This window comes from Lygodium microphyllum, chromosome 1, assembly GCF_053477565.2.
Source record: "Lygodium microphyllum isolate KBCC chromosome 1, Lygodium_microphyllum_v1.1.10, whole genome shotgun sequence".
Taxonomy (NCBI): Eukaryota; Viridiplantae; Streptophyta; class Polypodiopsida; order Schizaeales; family Lygodiaceae; genus Lygodium; species Lygodium microphyllum.
The window spans coordinates 53,221,152-53,233,592 of NC_141135.1; positions in this window are offsets into that span (position 1 = coordinate 53,221,152).

Here is a 12,441-nt window from a genome sequence, read left to right on the forward strand (position 1 = left end):
GATGGTATGTCAGGCATGCTAGAATCAATATGGAGGAACATGCAAATGAAAGAGGAAAAGGAAGAAAGGAGGAAAAAACTAGAAATAGAGTAGGGCTATAGAGAATGGGTGAGTCAACAACAAGAAGAGGAGAAGAGACACTGAATGCAAGAGGAGATGGATAGAACAGGTAGAGAGGAGTCATCTAGGAGGGCGCAAGATACAAGGAAGGAGAAGGAGAAAGTAGTAGAATTAGGAAGTAAAAAGAAAGACAAGAAGAAGGAGAAGAAGCACCATCGCAAAGAAGAGGAAGATAGCAGTAGTTCAGAAGATGATTATGGAAAATTCAAGATGCCCCAACCTGCCAAGTACAAGGGAGAGAGAGATGGGTTGGTTCTGAAGAAATGGATCACAGAGGTAGATAGGTACTTAAAGTATTCAAGAATTACCGAAGACAAGAAGGCGGAAGTGGCAGCCATTTACTTGGAGGAGGACGTTGCCAGTTGGTACCTGTTAGAACAAGAGCAGGGCCACACAATCTGTTCGTGGGAAGAACTCCAGGAAGAACTGAAGGACTACTTTATTCCAAAGATGGAGAAATTCAAAGTGAGAGATGAATGGAGGAACCTCAAGCAAGCACAGGGAAAGATGAAAGAGTATGTCAGCAAATATAGGCAAATCATTCTACAGCTACCAAACATGGATACCGACACTAAGCTACATGGATTTTTGTTTGGGATGCAAGAATGGGCTAGAAGAGATGTGGAGAGACAGGAGCCAACAAGGTTAGTAGAGGCCATGAGAATGGCCGAATGACTGGTGGACCTGGAAGGTAGAAGAACAGCACAAGGGAATCAAAACAGGTTCAACAACAACTTCAACAACAACAACTCCTGGAACCAGAGGCCCAATGCTCCTAGAGGGGCATTCACAGATACAAGGAGTCAAAACACCACTAACACCACAGCCGTATCCCAAACCGCATTAGTACCAAGAGGAGCAGCAAGGAGATGGGGAAACAATCACTACAGGCCAACCCTAGCACATCATATGGGCCCGCAGGATCAAACACATCATGGTGGAGACCCCCAAGCCCTTCCACTGGCATCAGATGCTTCAAATGCGGGGTCCACACTACCAAAACAGGTGCCCAATAGAAGACACAGCTTCATCGAGCGGATCAAGGGTGAATGCAACTTGTGCATATGGAGGAGAAGAACCACTACCACCGCGTATCCAGGAAATCCCAAATGGGGGTGAAGAGAACATGGATCACCCAAGGGTAGGATCAGTTAGTGCCCGACCCCAATGCATGGCAGCCAGGGTAGCGGCAGTCCACCATCTATACATCAAAGGCCGAATGACCGAAGGAAACCAACCTATCATGGTGGACACAGGAGCAACACACAACTTCATGACACCACAGTGTGCAGCAAAACATGGATTGAAACTATCAAAAGCTCTAGAAGGATTAGCAGTGACATTCACACAAGGAGAAGCCAAGGAAGTAAAACAAGTCTTTGCACTCCAAGTGGAAGCCGACAAGTGGAAAGCGAAACTCAACTTCTTAGTAATCCCCATGGATGATTTTGAAGTGATATTAGGCTTAGAATTCTATGACAAGTATGTCATTGCAATGTTTGGCAAGGGTGTGAATGAAATGATGCTAGGTATGCAAGGAGAAGGCGTAAGAGTACCATGCGAAAGAATGCAGCTACCTAGTAGGACCCCAATCAAGGTGCAAATGAAGGAGAATAAGCCAGGAGTATCATGCCAAACAGTGAAACCAACTGCAAACCAACCAAAGGGCCAGACCCAAAAAGCACCGGTCTAAGGGACCGTTATCAGGCCACGTATCATGACATGCAGTGCAAAGCAAGTCGAGAATCAGTCAAGCAAGGAGATATGGTCTATCTGTGTATGATCCGACCAATTGAAGAAGAAGAAAATGGCAAGAAACCCAAACAACAGAAGAGGAACACAGAAGTGGCAGAAATACTTGAAGAATTCAAAGATGTAATGCCAGCCGAACTACCCAAGGGTTTACCACCCAGACGAGATGTGGATCACAAGATTGAGCTGATTCCAGGGTCTGCCCCACTAGCCCGAGCTCCCTATCGCATGAACCACACCGAGCTCATGGAATTGAAGAAGCAACTACATAAACTAGAAGAACAAGGATTCATCCGCCCTAGCAAATCCCCCTTTGCTGCTCCAGTGTTGTTTATAAAGAAGAAGGATGGGGGACTTAGACTCTGTGTAGATTATAGGGCTCTTAACAAAATCACCATAAAAAACAAATACCCTATGCCCCTAGTGGAAGACCTCTTAGATAGACTGCACGGGGCCAAGCACTTCAGTCGGATTGATCTTAGATCAGGATACCACCAAATCCGCATAGCCGAAGAAGATATCCCAAAAACAGCCTTCCGTACCCGATATGGTAGTTTTGAGTGGTTAGTATTAGGATTTGGCCTAAGCAATGGACCAGGCACATTTTGTGGCCTCATGGATGGAATTTTCAAACCAGAGATAGATATCTTTGTCATTATCTACATAGATGACCTCCTAGTCTATAGCAAAACCTTAGAAGAGCACAAACAACACTTATGCAAAGTTTTTGAGAAATTGCGGCAGCATCAGTTATATGCCAAGCCGGAAAAATGTGAGTTCGTAGTGAAAGAATTGGAATTCTTAGGCTTTATTGTAGGAGCAGATGGAATCAAAGTGGACCCTAAGAAAGTGGAAGCTGTCCAAAGATGGCCTGTACTGAAAACTGTAAGAGAAGTGCGGGAGTTCCTAGGCTTCATAGTATTTTGTCGAAGATTCATCAAAGATTACAGCCTTATCACTGCCCCCTTCTCCCACCTCACTAAAGAAGACCACTCTTTTACATGGGGGAATGCGCAGCAGGAAGCCTTTGAGCAGATGAAGAAGTGCATGAGCCAAACTCCCATCCTAAGGGTGCCGAACTTCACCAAACCCTTTGAAATCTCTACAGATGCATCTGACTATGGCATAGGGGGTGTACTGGTTCAAGAGGGTCACCCCATTGCATATGAGTCAAAGAAATTTACCGATGCTGAAACAAGGTGGAGCACACATGAGAAAGAAATGTTGGCAGTCATCCACTACCTTAGAAAATGGAAGCATTATGTTCAAGACAAGCATACAATAGTCTTCACCGACAATATCTCCCTCAAATACTTCCAATCCCAACCCAAGTTATCAGCAAAGCACGCCCGCTGGCTAGACTTCCTACCGGAATTTGACCTGGAGATTAAGCACAAACCCAGCTCTACTAATAAAATAGCAGATGCCTTGAGCCAGAAAGCTGACCTGAAAGTTGTCAGTGTGGTTAGCAGCAACTTCATAGAACTTGTCAAAGAGGCCCTAGAACAAGATCAAGAAATGCACAAGATAATCAAAGATGTGGAAGTAGAGAAGACACCACATGGAATGTACACCTGAGAAGAGGGTATTCTATTTTTAGGAAAAAGATTGTATATCCCCAATGATGTGGAATTAAAGAAACTCATCCTGCATGAGATACACGATGGCAAGATTGGAGGCCACAAAGGGCAAAGCAAAACCTTGGAGGCCCTTAGGAAGCAATTCTTTTGGCCGAACATGAAGGAAGAAGTGATAGACTACATCAAAACTTGCCCCACTTGCCAAATGGTCAAAGCACCAAGATCAAGACTACTACAACCATTACCAGTACCTAACCACCCATGGGATGTCATCAGCATGGACTTCATTGTGGAGCTACCGGAATCCCATGGGTACACAATCATCTTTGTAGTGGTAGACTATTTCTCCAAACAGGCCCACTTCATCCCGGCCAAACCATCACTAAATGCCAAGGAGGTAGCATGCCTCTTCTTCACACATGTATTCAAACTGCATGGCTTACCACTGGCCATTGTATCAGATAGAGATGGAAGATTCATGAGCGACATGTGGAAGGAACTCTTCAAGACTCTGGAAACCCAATTGAGATTCTCATCATCCTTCCACCCGGAGGCAGATGGACAGACAGAACGAGTCAACTAATGCATCGAAGATTACCTCCGCAGCTATGCGAGAGTGGATCAGAAAGATTGGGCCTTGTACCTTGACGTCTTGGAATTCCACTATAATAGCTCCATCCACTCGGCTACGGGATATACTCCCTTTGAGTTAGCCACAGGAAAAGAAGTCATTACACCACTAGCCTTAGCATTCGGAGCGGCCAAAGCGGAGGATCAAGATGCAAAAGAATTCTTGAAGAAATGGAGAGATCGTAATGCATCAGCTAAGCAAAGTCTCGAGCAGAGCAAGATAACAATAACAGAGCAAGCAAACAAGAAGAGAAAGGTGGTACTATTCGCCAAAGGAGACCTGGTCCTAGTGAGCTCTAAGAATATGTCACTTCCCAAAAACATGACCCCCAAGTTCAATCACCGCTACTATGGACCCTACCGAATCACTCAAGTGCTGAACGAAGTCACCTACAAAATGGACTTGCCAGACAGTGTTTGTGTTCATAATGCATTTCATGCTCATCTTCTGCACAGGTTCTATCTCGACAACCAATGGGGACGGAGCGTACCAATGCTCCATTCCAATGGTCCCTTCGAAGTAGAAGCATTCCTCCGACACCGGGAACAAAGAGGCTTCCCCAAATACCTCACCAAGTGGCCCGGGCGTCCACTCAAGGAGGCCACTTGGATCTCAGAAGCGGAGGCCCGTGAATGCGGAAAGGATGCCTTTGCCCTTTGGCTCAAGGAGAACCCCCCTGCTCCTTCTACTGACCCTTGAGCCACCTCAACACTTCCACAAATAATGCGGTTCTCAATCATAGACCCCAAATGTGCCTCCACTCCTCAAATGTAATCGAGTCGAGGGTGGACTTGCATGGTAGCAATCATCACAAATAACTCCATCAAAAAGAAAAGCCCCAACGTCTTAGTGCGGCAGACACTGGCCAGTCTGATAGTATAGACTATGTTAAGACCCCGCGGTCCCCTTAGACCGGCAGACACTGACCAGCTTGCTAGAAAAAGCTGCGTTAAGACCCCGGATGAGTCAAATAACAACGCTACCCTTAGATTGCTGAGGTTAGCAATCCAGTAAGCGGGGGTGAGTGTAAGGGCTTTGTAGCTATACCATGCCGTTGCTACTAATTGCACCTATATAGGGAGTAGTAGTGACTCAAAGCCCTGCCTTGTTTCCACTCTACGTGTGATTCCCTATGCCTAGTGGTGAACCCTCTTATGTGCGGCGTCACGAGGGTGTAGTCCTGGGATGTGTCTATGTTGTCCCGCTTTTGGATTGAATAATACAAGAGTATACCTTGAGCTCATATCGTGTTACATTTCTGTGCCGTGTTGAGTGCGTAACGAGTGCAAGTTTATCACAGAGGGGGGGGGGGGGGGGGTGAAGGTCACAGCCCCCATGGGACGCGGACAATGGTGGGGCTCTACCCTCCTTTCTTAGAGGGAAAGGGGAAAGGAGAGAATGACATCAAAATTAACCAAATTTGGAAAAAAAGGGGGGGAGGTAGAGCCCCCCCATTGTTCACGCAGACATCCGTTGGGAATAAAAAGGGAGGGTAGAGCACCCCCAATGAGAGGAGAGAATGACATCAAAATTAACCAAATTTGGAAAAAAAAGGGGGGGACGTAGAGCCCCCCGCTTGTTCGCATAGACGTCCGTTGGGAATAAAAAGGGAGGGTAGAGCATGGGGCTGTGTAGACGTCCATTGGGAATAAAAAGGGAGGGTAGAGCACCCCCGTGCTCTACCCTCCCTTTTTATTCCCAACGGATGTCTACACGGATGTCTATGCGAACAAACATGGGTGTTGTACCCTCCCTTTTTATTCCCAACGGACGTCTACACGGCCCCGTGCTCTACCCTCCCTTTTTATTCCCAACAGACGTCTACGCGGACAATGGGGGGGCTCTACCTCCCCCCCTTTTTTTTCCAATTTTGGTTAATTTTGATGTCATTCTCTCCTCTCCCATTTCCCTCTAACAAAGGAGGGTAGAGCCCCACCATTGTCCACGTCCCATGGGGGCTCTACCCCTGATCCCCCCCCCCGCTTTTTTTCCAAATTTGGTTAATTTTGATGCCATTCTCTCCTCTCCCCTTTCCCTCTAACAAAGGGGGGTAGAGCCCCCCCATTGTCCGCGCAAACAATGGGAGGGCTCTACCTCCCCTTCTTTTCCCAAAAATTTGGTCAATTTCGATGTCATTCTCTCCTCTCTTCATGTTAGCAAGCTTTACAAGGCTAGCATGCTTTCCTATGAATCTTTCAATGTTGAATAACTACAAAATGCACAAATCAATGTGCAATCATTTCTACAAGAAAAAAGGGGGTGAAGATAGGTCTGCGTCCATGCACATGATGGGGGGCTCTGCGCCCCCCCTCCCCCCCTTTTTTCCCCTTGGTTATTTTGGATGTCCTTTTCACCCCTCCCCTTTCCCTCCTCATGTTAGCAAACCGTTCTTGGGAATTAGAACCACTGCGATATCAAATTCTTGTATTCACAAGGCTAGCATGACTGCTTGTGCATTTTTCCTTATTACACAACTAGCAAATGCACAAATCAGTGTGTTCACCATAAGAAGATCAAGATCAAGTCAAGCAAAGTACATCAATAACATCCAAAATAACCCCCTCATGTCACATTTGCATGTATAATTTTAAGGCTTTCCCCCATTGGCCTTGGTCAATACATGCAACACACATAGATTCAATCAAACAACCCATCAAATATAGTATATGCTTCCACAATACTTCCACATTTCCCAAAAATGGAAACAAGGCTACTACCAACAAATGGATTGGATGACAAACTCTTCTGTTGAGCATCAAGATGCAAGCCCCTTACAATATCCAAAGACATGCTTGTGGTCAATTTTCTATTGTTAGTAACAGGAAGAGCAACTACAAGCCTGAAGAGCAACTACAAGTGTCTGGTGATTTGGACTGCACCCCTCTTCTTGCATCTGTTGATGATACAACTATAGTGCCTTAGGTCCATGGTCTTGCTCAACATAAGCTAAGAGCATTAGACACCAAGTCACAATATCAATCTTTGGCAATGTATCAAACACATCTTTCATTTCCAAAATGCTTCCACACTTCCAATACATGGTTAAAAGGACATTAAAATAAAAATAGTATTTGTCATGACTTTTTTTAGCTCCAAATGTGTGTGTAATGCTTTTAAATTTTTCAAAGACACTACTCTTATCACTCTCCTTTGTTCAACTGAAACTACTTCTTTCTTCCCTGTCTGCAAGGGAACCACATGCTCAAATAATAATTGCATAAGTCTATTGCCTCAAACTCATTAATTCACTTTGGGTCTATGTATACATTTGCTATGCCTTACATCCTTGACCTTGATCAACATAAGCCGATAGTATTGCATTTCATGACACCAAATCATGATCCAAAAACCCATCAAATATATGCTCTACTTCTACAATACTTCCATACTTCCTATATAGACTTATGAGAGTGTTTTTCACAAACATGTCTTTAACAAAGCCCTTCCTTATACAATCAGCATGCAATGCTCTCCCTATATGTAAAATTGACAATTTGAATCGTTGCCCCTTCATATACACAGCTTTCTCATTCTCCAAAACAATGCCACATGCTTGAAGTGAGATGAGAAGTGTCTACTGATTTGAACTCGCCCCTTCCTCTTGCATTTGTCTATACAACTATAGAGCCTACTCTCCCTACACTTGCTCCAAATAAACAACTAGCATTGCATTCCACAGGATCACATTGCCCATCAACAGGTCCCTCAAAGACACTCTTTGCTTCAATGAGGCTTCCATTCTTCCCATACATGCCCAAAACTATTAGAAAGCCAAGTCTCCCAGCATTATCATGTAAATCTTTCTTAATATTCAGAAACTCCAATTTTCTTGATTGTCCTTGTACAAGACCATTTTCCTTCTCTATTCAAACAACAATTGAAGAACTGAAAGTAATTGTAAGTGTCTCTTGAGTTATGATCACTCCTTTCTCTTGTATTTGTCTATAAAATTGCAAAGCCTTTTCTTATTGCCCTTGCTCAAAATATGAAGAGAGCATTATATTCAATGGCACAGCATTGCATTCTAACAATCTATCAAACATATTCTTTGCTTCTAGAATGTTTTTGCACTTGCTATACATGTTTAAAAATGCTATATAAACAAAGACATATGAAGTAAATTCCCTCTTTTGGGCATCACTATGTAAAGTCTTTCCAATTTCAACACACACGACACGTTCAATTGGTCCTCACAGATGGAACTTTGAGCCTTCTTTGCAAGAGTACCATATGGTTGAATTGTCATCGAAAAGGTTTGTTGATCAAATCCATCACCTCGCCATACATTTGTCTAAATAATAAAAAAACCTTCACTTCTTCATCATCCTCGACATATGCTAATATCCTTGCATTCCATGATAACACATTCTATTCCACTAAATAGTCACAAACACTACCTCAGCTTCCACAAGGCTTCCACATTTGGCATAAACAATCACTTAGTTGCTTCCAATAAAAACATTACCAGAAAGGTTCTTCATCTCTACATCAGCAAATAGATGCTAGGCTTCTTGCAAGTACAAAAGAGTTGAACATGATTTGAATATACTAACATAAGTGTATTTGACTGGCACAACACCATGAACCATAGAGTGATACACTTCTACTGCTTCTCAACCTTGTCTATAATCTCTCAAGCCAGATATCATGGCTACCCATGAAAAGACTATTCGGCTAGATACGCAATGCCAGGTAGAGAAATCCCTAGCTGACTCTGTAGAGGAAAACACATGCAACACTATGATCAAATATCTTGTATCACATAGTTCCCTCACTTGCTCCACTGGCCTGACTGATGTCATTGCTATAATTGCCTTAGTCCCATTGATCCTATGAAGCAAGAAGCTGAACTATCAGACTTGGCTCCTCATGAACTCTAGCTCTCCTAAGGATGCTTGGGATATCTTGGTCAAGTACTATGGCACAACTACAAGTGCCACAAAGATATAGTTGAAGTAGAAGTTCAACAACATGGAGAGAAAGAGCAGATCCATACAAGATTATGTTATGGAGATCAAGACCATTGTAGATCAGCTGGGATCTGTTGGTTCACATGTTGAAGATGAAGACATGGTTGCTATGACTTTGAATGGTTTGGGGCCTAAGTATAAGTCTTTTGACACTTCTGTGTCTGTGCGGGCTGAAATTTGCCTGATTTCAATGAGCTAGCTACATTGCTTATCCATGAGGAGGTTAAACTTGGCTTGGTGGCTACAAGGTCAAGCCATTCTGAAAACAAGGATGCACTTTTTTATTCCAATCAACGCAGCCATAGCAGCCGTGGTAGAGTCTATGGGTCTGGCAAAGGAGGCCTGCACAATGCATCCAATGGACGTAACAACCAGCAAGTATCGAATGCAAGAGGTGGTGGAAACTTTAGAAGCAGGGGGAGATCTAGCCCTAGAGACAGAGGCTCCTGGTAGCAGCAACGCTCATCTGAAAATCCGAATAAGGATAAGGATTATCATTACTGTGGAAAATATGGGCATATTGCCAAGGACTACTCGAAGAAGCAGGGCAATCAAAAGGGCAAACAGCATGGATATTTTGCTACATCTAGTCATGTAGATGACGCTTCAGGTGATAGATTGTTTGTCATGCAGTATGTAAAAGATAGGGCTGATGAAAAATCCACTGATGATGTAGTTTGGTATATTGATTCAGGGGCATCGAACCACATGACCCCTCTCGGTGATTGGTTCATGGATATGGTGGCTAAAAAACATGGCTATGTATGTACAGGTGATGACATACAGCATAGCATTGAGCATAAAGGCAAAGTGCCTCTTGTGGTTCATGATGGCAGAAAGAAAAATTTACATGATGTACTGCATATTCCATCAATTACGAAGAACTTACTGTTAGTCAGTCATATGATGGAGCAGAACTTGCAAGTTAGATTCAATAAGCATGGCTGCTTTTTTGAAGAGTTTGGCACTGGATGCAAGTTAATAGCTCATGGTCACAGGAATGGCAAAATGTTTACTCTTGATGCTACTTTGCCAAAGCTGAATTCAGCTATGTTTGCCCATGGTTCTGGCACTATCAGAGATTTGGAAATTTGGCACAAGAGAGTGGGGCATGTGAATTTGAAAAGGCTGCAAATTATACAGAAAAAATAGCTTGTTACATGTTTACCCAAGTTCCAATACTCAAATATTGGTCATGTATGCGATGCTAACCAGTTTGGTAAGCAGTCAAGGTTGCCATTTGTCAAGCATGTAAGGCAGACTACACGTCTGTTGCAGTTAGTGCACTCTGATGTTTGGGGGCCAGTCCATAATGCATCTATGGGAGGCTCAAAGTATTATGTGACATTTATTGATGAGTACAGTCGCTATACTTGGGTTTATATTCTGATGACAAAGGATGAAGTGTTTGTTGTTTTTCAATAGTTTAAAAAGCAGGTTGAAAAGGATTTTGAGTGCTATATCTCTTGCTTGAGACCAGATAGCGGTGGGGAGTATGTGTCAAATGAGTTTGACAAATTTCTAGCTAAAAATGGCATACGCAGGAAGCTTACCTGCAGCTGCACTCCTCAGTAGAATGGGGTAGTTGAAAGAAAAAAAACAAGGTCTTGATGGAAGCTGCTCATGCCATGATGAATGAGAAGAAGATGCCACTCTATTATTGGGCTGAGGTTGTTATGACAGCCATGTATATCTTGAATCAGACTCCCACTGTAGGTATTCATGAGATGACACCATTTGAGAAGCGGTATAGTTATAAGCCGGATGTAAGTCACATGAAAGTCTTTGGCTGTCTTGCTTATGTGCACATTCTAGATGAGAAAAGAAAGAAGCTGGATCCAAAAGCGCATAAGTGTGTTTTCATTGGATATTCACAGGAGAAGGAGGCATACAAATTTTATGATCCCTCTACCAGGGAGACTTTGGTGAGCAAGGTTATTATCTTTGATGAGATGGGCTCTTAGTATGTATCACCAGCAGCTGCAGTGCCATTGCATATGCCTTCCACTCATGTATCTACAGTTGATTTGCAATAGAGCACTGCTATGATAGGTCCTAGTGATTAGACAGTATCCCCATGGATAGGGAGATTGAGGAGCTCATCATCCACTAACACTACTATGTCAGTGAGGGGGAGATATGATGTCTTGGACAATAAAGGAAAAGAGAAAGCTACTGAGGATGCATATGGTATGATGACACCTGGTAGAATGACTTTTGGATATGAGTCTGTTGACACTTTAGACAGTGAACTTGGTATTCCGACTGTCTACACACCTAGCATGAGGTAGAGCAAGTATATTCTGCCTCATGAGAGAGGGGAATCGAGCAGTGCACCACAGCCTAGACGATCGCAGAGAGTCAGATATCCTATTGACAGGTTAACGTACAGTGGCTACTCTGCAAAGCATTATGCTTACATGACAAAAGTGATTGAGATCAAAGAACCAGGTACATATGCTGAAGCAGTGAAAGATGAGAACTGGTATGCAGCTATGGATGAAGAAATGAATGCCTTGGCTGAAAATAAGACATGGGATCTTGTGCCACTGCCTGAAGGGAAAAAGACAATTGGTTGCAAATGGGTCTACAAGATCAAATGCAAATCAAATGGTAGTGTTGAAAGGTACAAAGCTAGGCTAGTTGCTAAGGGGTATGCCTAACAGTATGAACTTGATTATGAGGAAACATTCAACCTTGTTGCCAAGATGGCAACTATACGCACTGTGATTGCTTTGGCTACTGCTAGAGGCTGGAAATTACAGTAGCAGATGGACGTGAAGAATGCCTTTCTTAACGGTGACTTGACAGAGGATGTCTATATGGTTCAGCCGGAAGGGTATGTACACCCTGATTTTCAGCATTATGGATGCAGGTTGAAAAAGGCATTGTACGGGCTGAAGCAGGCTTTGAGAGCCTGGCATGCAAGGAACTACTTGCAGAGCTTGGGATTTGCTGTTGCTAGGGCTGATCACAGCTTATTTACGAAAAAGACTGACAGTGGCTTGGTAGTGCTGGTCATATATGTTGATGATTTGATAATCACTGGTGATGATGACTTGGGCATAGAACATGTAATGAAGATGTTGAAATGTGAATTTGACATGAAGGACCTAGGAGAACTGAAGAATTTCTTGGGCATTGAGGTAGTTCCAGCTGAAAATGGTTTACGACTGACGCAGAAGCACTTTGCCATGGAAATGCTAAAGAAGTATGGCATGGCTGAATGCAAACCATTGGATACACCTCTTGATCAGAACATCAAGCTAGACATGAGCACTGGGGCTGAAGTAGAGGGTGTGACTATGTGTACAAGCAGATGGTTGGTAGTGTGATTTACTTGACCATCACTAGGCCTGACTTTAGCTATGCTGTAGGGCTCATAAGC